The following is a 19,263-nucleotide window of genomic DNA, read 5'->3' on the forward strand; positions in this document are numbered from 1 at the left end:
TAGTATCACGCAATTTTAACACCTGATGCTTTATAATATATTGTTATATATGATAACAATATGAATGTTAGTCTCCCCTCTCACTCCTCTTAGCTTTATACAATGTTCCCTCTTGCAAGGGACCAGTTTCCAAAGTCCGGAAATTCAGAAACTGATCAAATGAACGAGAAGGAACTGACAGGTTTAGGGGGAAAAAAGGAAATAATAAGTTATAGAGTTGATGCTTTCTACTTCTTGCTATTGTGAGTGATTCAAGGAAAGAGATCTTGTTATTCTTTGTAACTCGAATTAAGGCTTTGGAAAATAGATGCATGATACATGTGTTGAAATGAATCATTACCTGGCCTTGGCTCATTTCCTTGCCTGCCAGGAGCTCTATTCAAGGATCAGCTGACAAAGACTTGCATTCAGCAGCTGTTTGTAATAGACAGAAATTCTAGGAAATATTTATTAGAGAACATTGAAACTCTTAGGTTAAAAGGGCTTTGAAAAAGAAGAAGAAATTAGGTCTGTGACTCTCCAAAGCAATTAACTGCTTTCTATTAATATATATGGAAATTATTTCCTCAGCCAGTGGGGTCTTTTTAATCACATTGCAAAATGTTCACATTTTACCTTGTGGAGCTCATCGTAATCCACACCTTCATTTAAAAACAAAATGCAAAACTAGGTGAGCTTTGAAAGAGGTGCTGTATTTATAAAAATAAAAAGTTGTGCCATCGTAGATAGATCATGACCATTGCTCTGTTTGTGGCTCTGCCGAAAGGTCCAGACCATAGTTGAGACAGGAAGCCAAAGGCAGGCGCGCCTGTTTGCTCACTGCCGCACGTCCACTGCTAGAGCAGCACCAGAAGACCCGTAGTGGGCACTCAGTAAACATTTGTTGAATGATTGAAGTGGTGTCAAGCACGAGTCACAGCCAGTGAAGCAGCTCCCTGAAGGAATAACCATCGATCTAAGTCAGGGTGTTGGCGACAAGGTCGGGAAGCAGAGCTCAAGATAGAGGAAAGCAAGAGGTTTGCACAGAAGCCGTGCACGGTGATATGCTGGGGAGAGGGAGACAGACCTCCTGGGATTAGTGATGGTCTATGAATAATGAGTTTACCGGACTCACCTGACCTTGTGTTTGTGAAATACTTAATTGTTTCTCGAATATGGAAGTAAACGTGCCGTTTTAGTATGTTTAATAAAGCTCTGAATTAATGATTTAAATGTAGGTCAGAATTGTTGATTTTCCTTAATCTGAAGCCTCTCAAACATGGTCTTTTCAGCTATACATCAGAATAAAATAGCAAAATCGAGTGCAAAAAAATGTGAAAGTAAATATGGAAATCAGCTTTCGGACTCATTGTGCTCACCGTGATTACCTTCTGACGCAGGCAGATGTTAAATGAATTTAGAACTCTACACTTTTCTTAAACTAGTAACAAAATTATTGCAGAGATTAGAAAAAAAAGAAACTTCTTTAACTCAAACTATGGCATGTAAGTGAAATTCACGATAACTACATACTGAAATCACTTCTTGAACTTGCTTCGTAACTTTCAATTACCTGAACTCTGTAAATATGAAGGCACACATCTGTCAGCGAAGCAGGATCCCCTTCCCGAAGAAATACCAGAAGTAAGAGCTCAGCTCACAAATTAGTCCTGCTATGACTTCATAAGAGGCTGCATCTCAGTGCTGGGGAAAGACCAAAATATCAGCCCTTAATAAGCTGTAAGGGATTTAGGAATTCAGCCAAGCATGAAAACTCCCAACAGGACTGTGTCCCAAAGGAATGGTCAGTTTGTTCTCTGTACTTACAGGTCTGACTCTGGTTGTTGTTGTTGTTGTTGTTTTTTTTCTTTGTTTATTCATTTATTTTGTTTTTTAGATTCTACATGTGAGTGAAATCATATGGTATTTATCTTTCCCAGTCTGACTTATTTCACTTAGCATAATACACTCCAGGTCCATCCATATTGTTGCAAATGGCAAGATCTATTGTTGTTTTATGGCTGCATACTGTTCACTCTGTGTGTTTGTGTGTGTGTATCACATCTTCTTTACGATTGCTTTGGATAGAATAGGTCAGGTATCACAGTGCAGAAAACTCATTGAATCAATGGCAAAGGAGATGTTTGCAAAGAGAATGACATGTATTCGGAGTTGAACATTTGCATATGTTCATCTCAAACTGCTCATCTTTAAGGTTTTGTAATATAGCGGCTTGCCTAGTCAATGAGAATTCTCAATAGGCAACCCTTTTTCTCGATTCCAAATGGGAACTGATTCCTGATGGACTTTCTCCAGCTGTGAAGTGAAGGAGCAAACAAGACAGAGATACTACAGTTTGGGGGGGAAAGTAGAGAGTTCTGAAAGTCCTTTACTCTGCTTTGCTCAGTTTTAGTACTTTTCAACTGCTACCTATAATGCATATTCATTTGTCAGTTTAAAATACAGTGTGTTACTTGAATAATATAATCATATACCAGCTTGCCAAAATAGTATATTATGGAAATTCACTCTCAATCTGAAAATAGTTGTTGATGACTTAAGCACATGGAAGGAATTGGCCTACATGCTTTATTGCAGCAAGCCATCGTTTTAGGGTTCCAGGCAGGGTCAGTTTTCATCTGGACTTTAGAAAGTGAAGAGGAATCATGGAAAAAACAAATTACATTCCTATTGAAAAAGTAGTTAATAGGATGTTTTTGAGCCTGTTTAAACATCCTCCAGAATTCATAAATATTTATTGAATCAATTAGTTATTTGAAGCTTGATGTTCTGCTGCTGAATGAAAATAATTATCTGCTAAGGTGGGTGTCCTGTCTGGAGCCTGCATTTATTTTGAAATGTGTGAAGGAAACCAGTGGAAATTATCATTTTGATCTTTCTCTATGTAGAGGCATCTTTTAGCTGAACTACAGAATTAACTTTTTGCCTAAAAGAAACAAGGATTAAAAAAAAAGAGAGAGAGAGCAGAGATCTCACATGCCTTTTTCTGACTTCTGAATCATAGATTTTTTAAGAAGCAGTCATTTGTTTAAAAATAATTTTTAAGAAATGCCTAGTAAATTCCCATTGATTTATAGAGTAAACCCTCAACTACCCAGAGTCCAGTTTTCCAGAACCTTCAGTTTCCCTGAAATTGTTCGGGTCCAGAGATAATATTATACCACAGACTATCCCCTTACCTCCAAGAGGCTTTAAGCCAAGAAGAGACTCCTGAGCGTGTGGAAAGTCAGCGTTAAGGAGAGCTGAGGCCATCCAAAGTGATGCTCAGAAGTTGGCTCAGTATCTGGCCTGCCCAGGAAGAGAGGGGAAGGAAGGCTGGAAGGGAAAGGAGCACCCTTGCTGACCGATTCTATCCAGAAAAGGTACAAAGGCCAGAAGCATGGGAGAAGTGTAAGAGGCCAGAATTGAAGAACTAGAACAAAAGGGGAGGGAGAGAAGCAATTGTGTAGTGTTGGTAGTGTCAGGGATGAAATGGGCATCATGAGGCTGATGGACAGCTGTGACCGGATGGGGAGGGAGGGGCAGACCCCTCGACTTGTGGGCAGAACCCTCAGCTTCCCACCTGTCCAAACCATAGCCCTTTAAATATTTGAGCATTGACAGGTTTTATTTGCTTTGTTGAGGAGAGGGGAAGAGGAATTGCTTGTCAATAGTAGTAGAGCAAGATTTGTCAGATGCTGACTTTCGATTTGGGAAGGGGTAAGGGAGGGCTGGATGTTGGGGGGTGGGGATAGGTAGAGGTGGGACAGGTAGATTCTTCAGTTCCAGGAGAGGAGCAAAGTATACAAGATATTTTTGGAACAATTTCTATCACAAAAGATTTAAATTCTGGCACTTACAGGGTTAATCCTCATCTCTGTGTTATACGGAGTGAACTATGCAATATACTCTATTTCTCCCTGGTTGAACCTTCCACTTTCAAACATGGTTATTATGTGGGCGTGTTGTTAACAAAGGTCCTGCGTGAAACTCACTAAATAATTTATGTAAGCCAAGCAATTTGACGATTGTGATCTAGATAACATTGTCAGAGGGGCAAGCTCTTTATTGTGGGGCTGAGTCTTATGTCTTACTATGATTGCTAGTTCAACCTCTTCTGACTCAGGTACCTTACCCATATTAGATGTGAGAAAAATGCTTGCCCAAATGAAAAGAGGTCAGGGTCAACATTACCCTCAGCATGGATATTTGTCTAGCTCAAAGCCAAGTTAGTAGGGAAGACAGTAAGGAGAGGTAATCTTTGCCTTTGGGGGAGGTGGGGCTACACACACTCCCCAACACACCGACAGTGGTAATTACCCCAGGCCAGGAATAAACAGGACAAATGTTCATACAGCTGGACTAGCCATGACGAGTGACAGCAGCAAAGAGGAACCAGAAATGTTTATCTCATGTTCAGTGTATTTAACTGTGTGTTCCTTCTTGAAAGACAGGAAACGGAAGCACAAACAACAGAATAAGAAATTGCACAGATACATTGTCCTGTCTAGTGTTTGTTACACTGAGCACTGCCTGTGACCCCCTCCCTCCTGGGTCACCCAGCATCATCCAGAAAGCTTACATGCTTTCTCGGCTTTTTTGGGGGGGAGGGGGTTCCTGCACAAATCAATAAAACCTTTTATGTCAGCCCAAGTGAAATACCAAGCAACACAGGCAAGGAAACCAAAAGAAGGTGAGAAAAAAAATCAGATTGGCTTTAATATGCTGAATTTAAGACATGCAGTTGGAGCTCACAGCTGACACGTTATCAACTGGAAATCATTCTCCGATCGCTTACCCAACAACCCCAGAAGAGTGGCAGCCACACAGGGCCGTGACAAAGAGGGCTGTATTCCTGAGGAGGATAACGGAAGGGCCCAGGTAGACCATGTCCAGAAGAAACTGCTGTTCTTGGGCAATGCCTTTTGATGTCCTGATTTAATGTGGTTGTCCTAAACCTGAACTAATCTGACGTTATAAAAGCTTAATTGGGTACTTCCAATTAACATTTCCCTTTAATCTATCTGTTTTCATCTGACAAAGATTGCTGTTCCTCAGGGCGGAAGGTACTTTGTGTCGTGTGCGTGGTGAATTGTAAAATGATGTTCGCGTGTGGGGTACATTTAGAATCTGGAAGTCACTCCTTGTAATGGCGTGTCTGAATATTGAAGTGGCTGTATTGCCACGGGCGACGGCAAGAGAGGGCAGCCTGGACGGGACCGACGTCAGGACGGGGAGCAGGCAGGACCGGGCAGGAGTCGTTGGCGGCGTTGGTGTGGGGTCTGGATGATTGCGGCTCTGGGGAGGGGAAGGCCTACTGTAAGGTTTGAGCGACTGGAAGGAACCTGCTGTTCCTTGGTGATGGTGTTTTCCAGGCAGGGGCAGCAGGGCGGGGGGGGGGGGGTAGGGGGTGCCGGCCGGAGGGGGTGGGGAGGCATCATTCCAAAAATTCTCACTGAACAGAATTTTGGAACCCAAGGAACCGCTAAGTGTGGGGACTGCTGCGTCCTCTGCAGTAATTTACACACTTCTGCATCATCACTGACACTATTAGACTCTTGCTTTTGAATTTCAACCAGATTTTAGTTTGCAAAATGGGTATGCTAAAAGCCAATGTCATCCCAAAACAGACGAAGTATTAAAACTCAGGCAAGTATTATTTAATGAAGTAGTATTTTTCTTTATTGTGATTATTGATATGTTCTGACATATTTCTAGCCCCTTTTTCCTTTTTGTTTTATATTTGGAAATAATTCAATCTTACAGATAGGTTGCAAATATAAAAACGGTACAAAGAACACCCAGATACCCTTTACCCAGAATTACTTCTTTGTTAACATTTTACACAATTGGCTTTTTTTGCAAGCACTCTTTCTCTCTATATAGATTATATACATATATAGATATTTTTTTATTTTTATTTTTCCTGAAGGCATTGATGGTAAGTCCCCTACATCATGCCTCTTTACCCCAGACTGTAGGGCACATATCCTAGGAATGTGAAGTCTCTTACCTAGTACTGGTAGCACCAGCAATTTCAGTATGTTTAACGGCACTAGAATCCTCTACCTTTCGTATTTCAGTTTTACCAACTGAGGCCATGATGCGCTCTATAGCATGGCTGCCCTCTTGCGCAGGACCCGGCCCGGGGTCAGGCTTGGCACACAGCTGTCATGTCTCTTTAGCCTCTTTTGATGGGGAGTATTTTCTGGCCCTTTTTTTTTTTTTTTTTTTTTTTGTCTTTTCTGACATTGACGTTTTGGAAGTGTAGAATATCACCTCCCGCACACACACCTTTGAAGACAGAACGTTTCTCATTGGGGTTTGTCTGATAGTTCTTTGCAGTCACCGTCAGGTTACGCCTTCTCAGTAGGAATCTTGCTTAGGTGATACTGTGTCCTTGAGGGTGTCGTATCTGGAGGCACACAAGGTCCATCTATCCCTCTTTGATGATGTTCAGCTTTAATCATCTACTCGAGTGTTTTCTGATTTCTCCACTAGGTAATTACTGTTTAATTTTCTCCCTTATAACTAATACGTGGTCTGTGGGGAAACACTTCAAAGCCATGCTAATAGCTAGTTCCTCATCAAGATTTCCCTCTAGATTTCGCATCCATTGATGACTCTTGCCTGATCCAATTTTTAATAAAATGGTTACAAAATTATGATTTTTCCAGTTTCGGCGCTCCCTCCCCATCTGCCAGCAGCCCTTGGCATTCCACTTTAAGCCAAGCTCTTCCGTTTATTTATTTACTTACCTGTTTATCATTAGCATGGGCCTAGGAATTTCAATGTTGGTTTATAACTTGACATAAAATTTTAATTGAATGGCTTACTCACTCATTTGTTCAGTGAATATTTATTAAGTGCCTGCAGTATGCCAGGCACCATAATCCATTCTGGGGATACAACTGTAAGCAAAACAGATAAACACAACCTATCCTTTCCCCTATAAGCAGACACATTGTTTCTGTATTTATGTACAGAGGTCTGAATCTAGAAGAACATTTATATCCAATACCTATGTGTTGAGAACTGTCCTAGCAATTGAGGGTACAGCCTGGATTGCTGCCCTCAAGGAGTTGGCATTCACACGGGGGAAGAAGTCAACAAACAAGTAAAGTTTGGATAAGTAATGTGTCAAAAGAATTGCGGGTTTCAAAAAGGGCTATGAGACAAAGGAGAAAACAGGAGCTAAGACAGAGGTTGGTTACCGAGGTAACACAGAGGCCAGCCATTATTAAAAGAAATCTGGGATGACAGCTTCATCATGATCTCTCCAGAATATTCGAGTGGTGCTGCTTCTCTGGGCAGATGTTCAGTGAATTTTTTTTTTTTTTTGGTACTTTTCCATGATCTTCCAGCTTGTTTACAACAGCCTCCTGAGTAGAAACAGAGCAAACCCCTGCTGTTGCCAGTTTCTTGGGTCTAGCCTTTAGATTGGATTTTTATCAACTAGCGAGTACATGCCAGTAACTTCTACATCAGGACACAAATGATTAAAAAAAAAAAAAAAGGCTACACCAAGACAAATTATACCAAATACCACCTCCCTCAAACAATCAACAATATTTAAAAAGAACACAGTCTGAGCCAGGACATGGAAAACAATGATGGACAAGATAGACGGTGCTTCTCGTTGGGGTGTAGATTTCAGTGAAGGAGACAAACACACAGGCTGGGCACCGTGACAGGTGTAAGCCCAGTGGTAACTACAAGGTCCTGAGGGAGGTTGGGCAAGGGGATCCTAACTCAGATGTGGTGGGGGTGAGGCAGGTGGGCAGAAAAGGCTTTCTAGAGGAAGTGAAGTGGAAACTTCAAGAATGGTACACGTTAGCCGGAGACTACAAGCTGTCCCCTGCATCCAGGTGGCAGAGACAGCATGTGCAAAGTCACAAAGGAAGTGGGCACACACTCTAGAACTCCCCACTGCGCCCCTAGTGTGTGGCACACGGTTGACACTAGAAGCAATTTTGCGAAGAACAAGTGGGTCCGACCATAAGAGATATTTTGTCCTCAGAAGACAAGAGAACCTTGATAAAATTCAACATAAAATTCTTCATCATATTTAGTGTATAAGATCCTATTTTCCTTACTATCAATTTTACGTCAGTACTAGAGCTTTAATTACATGTTGAAGAGGAGAGTCGGATAGTTTTATTAGAGTCTTTTGGCATTAAAATATTTTTCCCTGATGTCTTTAAATAGAGTGTATTATTTACACCCAGAAGAACTGGCTTCTTTCACTCATTTAATTTTTCCAATTAACTGAAAGCCAGGTTGACTTGGCCTTGGTTCAGTCTTCTGGTCAAAATTTAGCATCATGGTACTGATTAATTAGTGATGAGTCATTTACCTTATAAGAGCATAAAGCACACGATGGCAGATTTAGAAGATGAAAATTAGGCCACAGAGTAGCAATGCATGCAGGTCTGCTCTTTGTTATTAGAAATGTCACTACCAGAGGGGAACCAGCGGAGGCAGGAAAGGGAATCCTTCGAGTGCTCCTTCCTTACTCTTCCATCTCTCTGACCTAGATAAGAGACCTTACCCTGTTCTGACTCCAGGCTATTAATCCTTCCCTGAGACCCTCCCACTTAGCCACATTGTCATTCACTCAAAAGTAATGAGCGTGAGCCAGCGAATGGTAGCATAATGGATACGATAAATGCGCAATGAATTCATGTGTCACTAGGATTTGGGTGCTTATTTGTTTGAAAAGTTGAGCCAGTTCCTCGATGTCTACCTTGACCGTATGGAAAAGTCATGGCAGTTTTGGAATATGAGCTCCTGATGTAACAGAGATTGAGAGTGTGAGTTCTAAGTCAGTTTCCAATGCCACTACTTAATACTTTGGGTACATCCGATTCCTCATTGTACAGAGTCGTTGTGAGGGTTCAATGAGTTAATGTACATAAAGCACTTACTGTGGTGATTCGCTCTAAGAGGTTCTCTAAGCCTGCTTTAAGCATTATGATTCTCAAGAATGGGATCACCAAAAACCTAGACTTAACAGAATATCCCACCTGCCAGGATGTGAGCAGTTAATAACCAAGCAATTTGTCCATTACCTTATCTGGTGTTCAGGACCTAGGTAGGATATCTTATGTGATTAGTGAATATTCACTGATAAAGACAAGAAATATCTATTATTGAGAAAGTATTTTTGAGAGCCCACCGTGAACTTATCTGTGTGCTAGATGCTTGGTGCACGTAAATAAACTTGATTTCTGCCCTCAGGGAGCTTCTAATCTAGTTAATAGAGACATGCCATGGATACATGTCCAAAAGCATCAGTTCAGCAAGTCAAATAATTAGCTCTATGGGCAGTGGAGGTTATCTGTCCGTGAAAAGACTCCCTGTTAGATAGATAAGAGTATTGCTTACACATCTTAACTTTCCAAAGACAATATTCATGCATTAAAAATGTGGTTTATATAACAACATAAATTATATGATCCCATCTCTCTTTTTTTATTACGTTCAATTAGCCAACATATAGTACATCATAAGTTTTTGCTGTAGTGTTCAATGATTCATTAGTTACGTGTAACACCCAGTGCTCATCGCTACCCGTGCCCTCCTTAATAACCATCACCTGGTTACCCCATCCCCCCACTCCCCTCCCTTCTGTAACCCTCAGTTTGGTTCCCGGAGTCCAGAGTCTCCCATGGTTTGTCTCCTTCTCTGATTTCTTCCCATTCGGTTTTCCCTCCCTTCCCCTGTGGTCCTCTGCACTATTCCTTATGTTCATCCCATCTCTCTTACCACCCCGCTTTCCATCTCTCTCTTTCTGTCTCTGTCTCTGTCTCTGTCTCTCTCTCTCTGTCTCTCTCTCTCTCTCTCTCTCACACACACACACACACACACACACACACACACACACACAGCAAGAATCCATTTACAAGGACATATACCAAACTGCTAACTGTGGACATCTCTGACAAAGGGACTAGGGCTGGGAGTGGAGGCTACTTAGCACTTTTGTTTCCTTTTCCCTGAAAACAATTTATCTTTCACCTGAATGCCTTTTAACCTGGTAGTTATATAATTTGCTCTTTCAGTGTAAGTGAAAATTATGTATTAATTAATGTATGCATTTGTAAAAGCCATAAATACTTTAAAATTTCATTTTGGAGTGAAAAAAACATTAAATCCATATGTTACTTGCTCTAAAAAAAATTAGTTAACTTCAGGATCTTGTTGATGTAGAATTTAAACAGTTTCCAAGGTAACCAATCATATCTATAGAAAGCTTAGCCAAGCTTCTACCTCTTTCTTCATTTTGAGTGCTTGGCTCTTTCCATTTCCTTGTGGAAACCTTGAACTTCCACACATGCATATACACACACACACACACTCTTTCTCTCTCTCTCTCTCTCTCTCTCTCACACACACACACCCAGCTGACTATACTTACTTTCCACCAAGGACAAAAGGTACAACAACAATGCATGCTTATTGACCTTTAAGTTGTTTAATGCAGCTGTTTCATTATCTTTTTTGTCTTTATACCGTATACTGTATGTGATGGCAGCCAAATATTATGTGATCATTTATAGAGAAAGCGTATTAACTTTGTGTGAATTCCCAGGTAACTGCTCTTCAGTTTGTGATCTCTCTTGCTTTGTTTTTCTTCAGCAGAGGTACCAAAACCCAAGAATATGCCAATGATGTTTAGTAAAATATTATCTTTTTGTTTAATTCTCTATAACAGCATCATCCAAGAGAAAGATGTTAGCCACAGATGTAACTTGTAATTCCTTAGTAGCCCAAAAAATGGGTAAAATTAATTTTTAAAAGTCCTTTTTAACCAAATTTATCTAAAATATTACTATTTCAATATGTAACCAACATGAAAGATTATTAATGGGATATTTTCCATTTTTTGGTACTATCTCTTTCCCAATCTGGTGTGCATTTTATGTGGATAGCTCATCTCAACCTGGAGTAGCCACAGTGAGAATTCACACTGGTCATGTGGCTGAAGGCTACCATTTTAGGTTGTTCCTTCCTTAAAACTGTTATTACAGTTTAATTCCTGGGATAGTTAAAGACATATTTTGCAAGATTTTCTTACCTTCCTGAAATTCAGTTCATAAACAACATATCCTACTGCCTTCTTTAATGGAAAATACTTTATTTCCACTTTTCATGAGTATTTACCCTTTAGATGGATTTTCCCTACCAATAACTAGCCTTCTGAGGAAATCACAATATAAATATTTCTTCCTTAGTATCTGTTAAAAGATAATTTTCAGAAAAAATGTCAAGTCATTTCTCTTATACAGCTAGACAATGAACCCATGTTGAAAAATCCTTTTTACTATAGGGTGTGACAGAACCAGGAAGATGTTATAACTGTTTCAAAGGCAAAGTCAAAACTACAAATCTATATGCAGTGAAGCCATGTTGAGATGAGTTGCAAATGGGGACAAAACTGTTTTTCCCAAAAGAGGGAAGAAGTCAATTAACTCACTACCAGGTAGGACAGAACTTAAATCTTTATCGGTTGCCTACAATTTATAGTTATAAAGTAGCTCAAAGATGGTGAGTACAGCTAGACTCTGATAACACAAAAGGGTAAGCGATAGATGATGTACACATAGGTTTTATGTGTATCAAAGTAAGAAATCTTGATATTTTACTTTTATTGATTCTCTGTTGGTGAGCTATGGCTATAACATATTATGAATATACAGAATATATCTCTAATGACTAGAACCTGTCAGCATTTATTACATTTTAGGTCAATTTATACATCTATTAAACTAGTATTTTCTTGAATTATTTTTTTTGAAGTTCAAAGTACATTAAAAATGTCTATATCTACATCTGACTTTCCATTGCTATAGAAAACTGGGATAATGTATAAAAATTAAATTTACTAATTACCTCATTTTGCTTTTAGATATACTAATCAATTCTAAAGAACTTTTCGTTTTAGCTGATAAAAAGTTGCTATTTTAAATAAGTTGAGATTAACTTCACATATGGAACATCTTGAGTAAAGGGGAACAGTGGGTAACAAGGGGAAAGATATAAAATCATAAACACAGAGAACCCATGTTTTTAAATTTTATAACTAAAAAGTACCTATATTCATGTCTTTAGATCTGATAATTCATTTAAAGCCACCGAAGCATCAAGGCCCAGCTCTGCCCCCAAACTTTAGAGTAACCTTAGGCAAGTCAGAGAGATTATACTTCATTTTGCTCATTGATAAACCAAGAAATGGCATTAGACATTTACTAAATGTCTTTCCAGCAGTGTGAGTCTTTGAAAGAAAGATCTCCAGAAGAGTACATCTTCACCTGAACACCTCCCGCCCCACCCCCAACCCCTACCCCTACCCCATCGGGACTGAAACTGTGGAAAACTTCAGCAGGTCCCACCCAGAAACCAGTCTTCCTGTACTAGTTAAGTACGTTTGGTTCTGTCCGAGAGGTCTCTCTGCCCTGCTGGTGATGTCACCCAACACATATTATAAGAATTTGTAGATTGTCACAAAACAACAGATGACCAAGCTTCTCACACATTCTGGGGGCTCACCACTCTGTTTCCACTCTCACCAAAGAGGAAGTTGCCACCTTCCTGGTTTGCAAGACAGACATTTAATGAAAGTTTGCCTTCCCCACAACTTAGAAAAGAAGAGCACAGTGATGTAGAGGAGAAAGCCATTTGGGTTTGCTTTAGCAAGCGGGAGAGGCAGCAGAGCTCTGCAGATACGTGGATGCGGAGGGAAGTGGCTGATGACAACCTGTGAGGATGCCCAGGAGTGACGGACAGTCCCCTGTAGGACCAGGGGGCATAGCGGAAGAGCAGTGGATGGCAAGTTGGGAGAATCAGGCTCAGCACCCCACCCAGCTGTTACTCTTACTCCTCCTCGAGAAGCCTCTCTCTGGTTGCCCCAAATGGAGTCAAGTCCCTCTGATTGGATACGGTTCTACTGAAAAAGTAAGAAAAGAAACTGTGGGGCAACATTAAAATAAGCCAGATTTGGGGGGCCTATATCAAACTTCAGGATGTCTTTGTAGAACTCAACCCATAGTTCTTTTCTGTAAGGATACAGAAAAAAAGTGTCAAATGTTAGAGAGGACAGTTGCCTTTCATTATTCCTTCAGCCTAAGGACTGGGACTCTCCCCTCCATATAAGTTTAAAAGGACTCACACCCTTCAGATGTTTCTGACCCTAACTTCCATCCCATGTGGTCATGATCCAGGCCTGGAGGTTGTAATGCAGGACGGTATGCTCAGCTGGACCGTGGCCTTTAGAACACAGCTGCTCTGTGTGGGGAGCCTTGTGCTGGAGGCAAGGAGCCCAGCAGGGTCCCCTGTGCTACCCTTGGCCCTCCCTGCAGGAGACGACTCTGCAGGGCGTACCCCAGGACTTGTTTTCTGCAGAGCGCTAGTTCTCACTCACTGAGAGACATCACTGCCAGCCCATGAGGTTTTGCTTTTCCCCCCAGAGTCTCAGTTGTTTGTTGCTGTTTCCCCAGGCCTAAAAGAGTGCCTGGCATACATGAGCCATTTTGAGTTAAACAAATTATTAAAGTGGTGTCTGAAAACTCTTTACCTTTCAGTGTTAGAGAGTCACTTGTATTAGGAAGCTTCAAAGCTAAAGGGGCATAAACTTCCAGTGTTTAAATGAATATACAGCTTAGTTTGTCCACGCGGGTAGTGCTGGTTTCATTCTATCAGACTATTCCCCTGGTTTTAAGAAAACCAATATCCTGGTACATCTGTACTATCTGTCCACAGTCTCTGGAGTAAACAAATGTCTTATATCTGGGACTACCAATTTGGAGGCTTTCAGGGTAAAATATTTCCGTGGAATGGTTGTATCAACTAGTTCTCTTTCCAATACTACTACTTTCTATTACATGTTATGATCTTTATCCTAATACAAGGAAGTGTTTAGAAAAATATTGGCCTTAAGAATTCCATTTTGGCCCTGCATATCATAGTTATTATTTTCAAGTACTTACTTTTTGGAAAAAACATATTTTGATGTATTGTATTTTCAAATTCAGTGGACTTTCTTTAAAATTGCCAACAAAGCCAACTAAAAAGAAGGGAAATTTTTGGAAAAAGGAGAAGGAGGAAAAGGAAGAGGTAGAGAAACTCTGATTTAAAAACTAAAGATCATGCACGATTTGGAAACACTAAGATCAGTGGTAAACAGACTTCTGACTTTCTAGCTGCAGTAGGCTGGGTTTACAGCCAGCCCCTTCTGCTGCTGAGGTGGGGACAGGCCCTGAGGCCCAGCACACTTTTGGAGGCAGGCCCAGACCTGTTCAACTCTCCCTTGCATGGGTTTTCCCATTCCTACCTCCCTCAGCTAACATTTACTACAGATCAGAGAAGAAATGGTCACGTAAGAGGTCCCTACCTAAGGCTTATCTTTCTTTCCTCTTTTTAATTATATTGCCCCTTTGCAAAGATAGCACTCACTCATTCTAGAAAATATCAGTAATGCATCATGTACAAAGAAGAAAGCCCAGGTATTCGTAATCTCACCACCATCCATATTTCTTTTTTTTTTTTTAAGATTTTATTTATTTATTAGACAGAGATAGAGATAGCCAGCGAGAGAGGGAACACAAGCAGGGGGAGTGGGAGAGGAAGAAGCAGGCTCATAGCGGAAGAGCCTGATGTGGGGCTCGATCCCGGAACGCCAGGATCACACCCTGAGCCGAAGGCAGACGCTTAACCGCTGTGCCACCCAGGCGCCCCCACCATCCATATTTCTTGAACAAACTTCTTTCCTTCTCTTTATATGCAGATATATAATTTGACTTGACTATAATAATACTAGACATATTATTTTGCAACCATATATTTTTATTCAAAAATGTACTATAGAGTTGCTTCCATTCCAGTAGAGGCATTCATCATCCTTTCAGTGGCCATAAGCTATTTCACTGCGTGGGCACATCATCTAACATGTATCTCATCAGCCATTTATTGATGAACATGTTATCAAGCGATAAAACTAAAAGTCTAGAAATCAAACTGTAGGTCCAAGGTGAGAGCCCAGAGACAAAGCTGCCGTGTAGTACCAGGCAGAAATATGAGACGATTAACGCTCCATCCACGGCATCAAATGAACGCAGAAGAGGTGGAATGTTCAGGGGTTCTGACATTTCTGGAAGAAGGAGTATATTATCATGAATATCACAGTGAAGCTGCAGGGTGAGAGGCTCCTCATGGGGTTCAGAATTCGGGAAGTAGACCTCGCTCACCTAAAGGTGTGGACAGAGCCTGCAGACTCCACAGAGGCTTGGTGCACATGCAGCACGATGCACCTGTCGGGGAACGCACACCAGCGCAGGCTAGGCTGCACAAGCTGGTGGACCGAGGCCATGGGAGGCGTGGGCAGAGCTGATTCCAAACATCCAGGTGAGGGGCCTAGGTCTGCGGGGCTATCCCAGCTCTGCCCTAGAAATCCCCACTCTGCAGGAGGTGAGGGGGCCGGGGTGGGTGCTCTGGCTCTCAGGGAAGGCTGGAGTCTCCTGACGCTGCTAACTTAGGAGAAGGCGAGTTAGCTGTGGGGGTCTTCGCAGGCCTCACAATAGGCCAACACTTGTAAAGAGGGTACGCCGTTCTCTGGTGAACTGGAGGCATGCAGGCAGCCAAACCTCCGAAATCGGGCCAAGATAATTCACTTGATAATTCTCAGCTCTGAAAGGTGGGCTAAGACGTTGCCAGGCAGTCTAGCTTCGTTCCATTATATAGTTTTGGCAGGCACCCAGCCAGCAGATCCTTAGCTTCATTCTAGACATTTGTTTCATCCATTCATTTCTTCAATAAATATTTACTGAGCACCTGCTATGTGTCAGACGCTCGGCTCTGTGCTGCAAACAGATAAATAAAACACAGTCCTCGCTCGTTTCAAACAAGAGAAACTATACGGCAGCACAACTGCAAGAAAAAGTCTCTAGAGACATTTGGGTTAAAAGAGAAACTTTTCTTTTTACAAAATAAGACTAACATCATTTTACAAATCAGTAGGAGACTTAGGGGTGCAGAGATCAGCGTTCTGCTAATATTCCAACTAGTGCTTCTTATGTATTCAGTGGATTCAAGGATCATATTCGTGTTCACCAAATATTTATTAATTGCCTACTGCATGCCAGGCATTGTTCTAGGCCCTGGGGATACAGCAGGGAACAAGAGAGATATTGAAACTTAAGAGCCTGGTGGTAAGCAGAGAAAATCAACTAGTGATAGAGGTTTGAAAACAAGTCAGTTACAATGATGGCTAGTGTGACGGAGAAGCTGCTTTAGATTCCGTGGTCATGGGTGGATTCTTTGAGCAACTGACGTTGAAGGTGAGCTCTGAATGGCAAAAAGGAGCCCCCCTCTGGGACGGAGGATTTGAGCACGCAGCTAGTGCAAGGGCTTGAAGTGAACAGCAAGAAGAGGGTGTGGCAGGAGTGGAGGGGGCGAGGCACCGGGCAGGAGGGGAGAGGGCAGCGTGGAGGGAGGTGCCTGACATGAAGGTGCTGACTCTGAAGCCCACAGGACAGCCCATGCAGAGCTGCAGTCAGAGCACGTGGCCCCTCCTGTTACCTCGGTGCTCAAAACAAAAGAGGGGGGCTCTTGAGTCCAGCACTACTTTTCCTGTAATAATCACAAAATTTTCCCTGTGACTTTGTCAGAACCTGATTTCACAAATGCATTCACTATGTTTCTGTACAGGAGGGTCGATTGGCTAGTCATTCATTACACAAAAAACTGTTGAGTGCCTACAATGTGCCAGCCACGGACAGGTCTAGCTGGGCAGGTAGATGACAAATAAATAACGATACAAATAAAAAAAAAAAACACAATACAGTATCAGATGGTAATATGTGCTGTGAAGAAAATGAAGCCAAGTTAAGGGCTGCGGCCAGGGACTTTTAGATCGGGCGTCTGAAGAGTGGCCGTGGAGCGAGCGGGAATGTGCGGGACGAGCGGGTGTCCACGCCGCAGCGAGGAGCTTGCTGAGCTGCAGAGCGGCAGGAAGGCCAGTGGGGCTGGAGCGCCCAGAGCAAGGGCCGGAGTGTCAGAGGTCCAAGACTGGACGGGAGAGCACCTTGGGCTGTGGCTCTTCTGTGTGTGATAGCCAGCCGAGGTAGTGTCATAGTAACTCGCATTTGGGGAAGAGCACTTCCGCTGCTGTGTAGATATTACACCGTGGGAATCCAAGAAAGGGAACCGTGACCCATGAAGAGTCTGGGACCACAGTCTGTGCCACATGTGATGTTCGTGTGGGCCCAGGGAGCAGCCCTGGAGAGTGCCACGGAAAGTGCTCGGATTCCGAATATATACTGGAAGGAAGCCAGGCAGGGCTTGGTGATGGCAGGAGAGAACAAGAAGAGCCACAGACGGCTCCAGGGTTTGGGTCCTGCGCCCCTGCATAGCCGATGGCGGCAGGAACTGGCAGGGAGGAAGACAGTGTCAGTGTTGGTGGGCAGCAGGGATCAGGGTGAGGGTTGACGCGGCAGGTGCATCTTGGGTAGCTCGTATTTGCAAGTTGTGTTGTACTCTAAGCAGAGATGATGACTGGCAGTTAGATAGGAGTGTATGGTTCAGGAAGGAGGGCAGCGTTAAGGATGTAAAGCAGAGTCATCAGCATTGAAATGTTGAAGAACATAGAGCCCAGTACTTCCTTGCTGGAGCAGACTGGGGAAGGGCTGCTGAATGTGTGCTCTTCTTTTCCTCGAGTTCTGTCTTCTCTGGGGAGTAGACCGCATTGGGGAACTACATCTGCTTGAAAATATAAAGAGAATCCAGACAACCAGATCTTTAACAAAAAAAGGGGGAACAAAAGCTTTTTCAGAGTTTGACTTGATTTGAGGAAGTTTCTCAAATTCTGAGTTAATCTTTTCAATGCCTAATTTTATTAGATTTGGACCTTTTATTTCTTTCCGTTTTTACCAACCAGCTATTCAGCTGCATCTTAATATATAACTTCTGCCAAGAAGCGAGATAGTTTATGCGTGTTTCTTTAAAAGACATCTAACCATCTGCAAGATGCTTCAAGATGTGAATTTAAATTTAATATTCTCCACCAGGGAATATTAACAATATGCCGTATTTTGATCAGATTATTTCTGATAAAATATGAAGCTCTGAAGGGTGTTAATGAAAACACAGTAGCTAAAATCACATGCAAAATGGTCTTCTACCTTAAAACCACATTCTGTGAAAATAAATTGAGGCACATCTATTTAGAAAAGTATAATGTATGGACAATGATGCTCCTATCCATTTCATAATGATAATTATGATTCTCTTTGCTAGGTTGTTTCTGTGTAATTTAATTATTCACTTCAACACAGAATAATATTATTGAAGCATAAAGATGGTAATTATTAATATGTTCTGCCCTGAGGTGAGTAGGATGTTTAATTAATGAACCACCCTCTCTCTTACCTTATAGATGACTCATTGATAACATGTGTGCACTATAACAGGCTGTTAGGTATTCTCTTCTGCTAATGGATTATTCAAATCATTTTCTCAACCAGAGTGGAAAGAAGTCACTGTCTATAACCTAGAAATGATATTGGCAAAGAGGCTGCATAATCAGTGGCACAGCTTGGAATAGTGTTCGTTCTGGACGACTGACAGAACACAAAGAGGGAATATAGTTCTTCAGGGCTTTGGTGCGAGGCTGAATCCAGTTCAGGTTTTCTTGGAAATGGCCTACTTCTTTCCCTCAGATGTTTCTGTGTTTTGAGGGTTTCTAAAAGATAGCATTCCTTGAAACTATGATAAGAAAACGCCTCTAATAAATGGTATTTTATTATAGTTTGCCTTCTCTAAAGAGCACGGATCTCTTCACATCTTCCTCAGGAAGAAGGAACATTTTAAAAGCTACCACAAATTTTACCAGACTCACCGTCTGGCTCAAATGTGGTCCATAATTAATATTAATTATAATTAATCATAAAAATTCTTTTTTACCTTACATCTGTCATTTTATACCTTCTTTTTTTTTCCATTTTATACTTTCTTAGTATTGATATAAAATCCATGAGAAGCAGTTAAAGATAAAACCAGATACTTTAAGAGTAGATCGGACTAGATTGAAGCACATACATTCATACACCAAAGCATACATGTCACAGAATAATTAATAAGCCTACATTTTTTAATTAAAGAAGAATGATGCAAAATTATTTAATACTCAGAGCATTTTATAGAAGAGTAAAAATGTTCCACTGCACGTGTGATCTGGCCCACAGAGCCATGAAAATGTTTCACTATTAAATGATCTGACCATACAGGGGC

The 19,263-nt window shown here is 41.5% G+C and overlaps 1 protein-coding gene across 3 annotated transcripts in view; it reads left to right on the plus strand.

The window, feature by feature from the left end:
• Positions 1-19,263, plus strand: part of RAB3C (RAB3C, member RAS oncogene family) — a 342,644-nt gene that overhangs the window by 217,289 nt on the left and 106,092 nt on the right. The gene's annotated exons all lie outside the window — the stretch shown is intronic.

The sequence above is a fragment of the Ursus arctos genome, unplaced genomic scaffold, assembly GCF_023065955.2.
Source record: "Ursus arctos isolate Adak ecotype North America unplaced genomic scaffold, UrsArc2.0 scaffold_5, whole genome shotgun sequence".
In the NCBI taxonomy this organism is placed as follows: Eukaryota; Metazoa; Chordata; class Mammalia; order Carnivora; family Ursidae; genus Ursus; species Ursus arctos.